This window comes from Pinus tabuliformis, chromosome 1_2 (assembly GCF_031772625.1).
Source record: "Pinus tabuliformis cultivar Carrire ecotype Pingquan chromosome 1_2, CPIR1, whole genome shotgun sequence".
Classification (NCBI taxonomy): Eukaryota; Viridiplantae; Streptophyta; class Pinopsida; order Pinales; family Pinaceae; genus Pinus; species Pinus tabuliformis.
Window position 1 is genome coordinate 1,321,142,649 of NC_142298.1, and position 2,496 is coordinate 1,321,145,144.

A 2,496-nucleotide genomic window follows, 5' to 3' on the forward strand; every position below is an offset into this window, starting at 1 on the left:
TTTTTTGGTCGGTGACCAATAGTAGCTAATTTATAATATCTTATAAAGAAACCAACTTTTAGTCATTTTTAGCTTAGTCATTAATTGGTTGTCTCAATTTTATTATCTAGTAGTATATTTAGTCATAAATTTGGTCATTAATTTAGTCATTGATTTAGTCATTAATTGCCACAATTAATGACCAAATATACAAAAAATATATTACTAAATGGTTACCCAAGAAAAACAATTAATGACTAAAGAAATATTACCAAAATGTTGGTAGTGTTATAAGATATTGCAAATTAGCTACTAATAGTCATATATATGTAAATTTTAGTCATCGTTTGAAAACCAATTAATGGTCAAACAAATATGACTAAATTTTGGTCGTGTCATAAGATACTGTAAATTAGCTACTAATAGTCGTATATATGCAAAATTTAGTCGTCATTTGTAATCACAAATTTATCATTTGTAGTAGTCATTTATCTTTTTTTGGTAGTTTCATATTCATTATATAAATGACTACTTTAGTAGTTTATAGTTGTTTCATTTACTTTCATTAACAACCATTACAAGAAACTAATTTAGTCGTATATTCATTTTATTTGTGATCATCATTAATCAACATAAAATACTAATTTAGTAGTTTTAGATTGATTTTATGTGTTCATTATTAATCAACATAAATTAATTAGTATGATTTTGCAACTAAATTAAAAAAAAATGTCATACAATGTACATGTTCATCTAATATGAAAACGCAAAGTTACAAATTTTAATTATAATACTAAATAATATCAAGTGCAACTATAAATAATTTCAACCATGAAAATTATATTATATAAAATGTCAAGTATTACAATATGAGTTTCCAACTTAATATTGGTTGGAGTAAAATTTACACATGAAATATTGTTTCATCACTTCAAAACATTATCATTGTGTTGTCAAGGCATTGCAAGTGAATTCACCAACTATGAGGACTTGACCATCAGTCTCTGTGTGTGTCTTATGTGGGATATTGGCTCTACAAGTACCACTAGACCAATTCTCTTCTCTCTCTCTCTTTAATTTTCATTTTGTCGCTCCAGTGTTATTGTTCTCCTCTTTCTTCAATTCTTGCTTCTTACCATCAATACTGAGTTCATTTTCTAAAAAATAAAGAAGATACAATGTACATTATACGACGTGAAAGACAATTAACACTGGAATATAAAACAAAGAAGACTATAAAGGATTTATATGATATATACCTTAACATTAGCAATATTGTCAATGCCATTTTTCCCCATAAAAGTAAGAAACTCGAACAAGTTTTCTTCAGTTGGGAAATAGTGGTCATTATGTGGCGAGATGACTTGTATAAACAAAGAAAATAAAACATCACCATAGAAAAGAACACCTTAGTAAAATTAGTATTCAACCTTCAAGGAATGTTAGACACAATCATGCAAACTAAGTTATTCAACCTTCAAGGAATGTTTGACACAATCATGCAAACTAAGTTACATGCTAAAAATCTCAAGATGTAGATTACTTACATAGTGTGGGAGTGCAAACAAAACTCCTAGAAAGTTCCAAAGCTAAGTCTAGAATAAAATAAATGAAGTAAAAAGGATATAATAATAGGATAGCCTTATATACATGTATATAACTGGATAATGTAGAGGGATAAGTGAATAAGTCCAAGACTCGAGGTCGATGATATCAAGGATTCCCAAGTCTGATGAGCATTTCTTCAGATAAGAACTACTATTTGGGTCCATTGTCACATATGAATAAGCCAACTAGTCTATATCAAATTATTAATGTTTTGCTTATATTTATGGATCACTACAATATAAGTGGATAAATTTCAAATACAATTCCATTCCCATTGTGTTCCTGACCTATGGTACAATATATTAGCTATGATTTAGAGAAAATTTCCAACATCGAAAATATGTAGCAATCACCAATAGTAATCCCCCAAATAGGATTATTTTGGAATGTAATTTTTAGATTCCAGTTGCTATATGATTCTTGAATGGAAAATCCACACTGAATTCCAACACCAAACTTCCAATTTGAGGGAACATCTGTGGCCATCCTCAATCACTCAAACTCAAAACATCAGTGATCATTATAATGAAGATAAAATAAGAGTAGTTTTGATCTATTTTGCATATTTACATGCAAAGCACCAATAGTTTTCCCGTGTTTACCATACTTGTAATTTCCAAGATATAACACATCAATTGATCTTTTACAGCAAATACTTGATTCAATACAAAAAAGAATTTAACATATTACAACAATACCACCAACGTTTGATCCTCAATTAGTTCAAACTAGTTAGCACAAAAACTTCAAGAGAAAGAAACAAGTGGAAATAACAAATCTATCAATTAATAATCAATCAAAAAAGGATAAGGTTTTTGTTGAAGCTTGATAAACAACTATAAATTATATTGACAATCCATTGCAACTAGTGGTCTTATTCAAAGAGCAATACTACCTGGAGAGCTCATC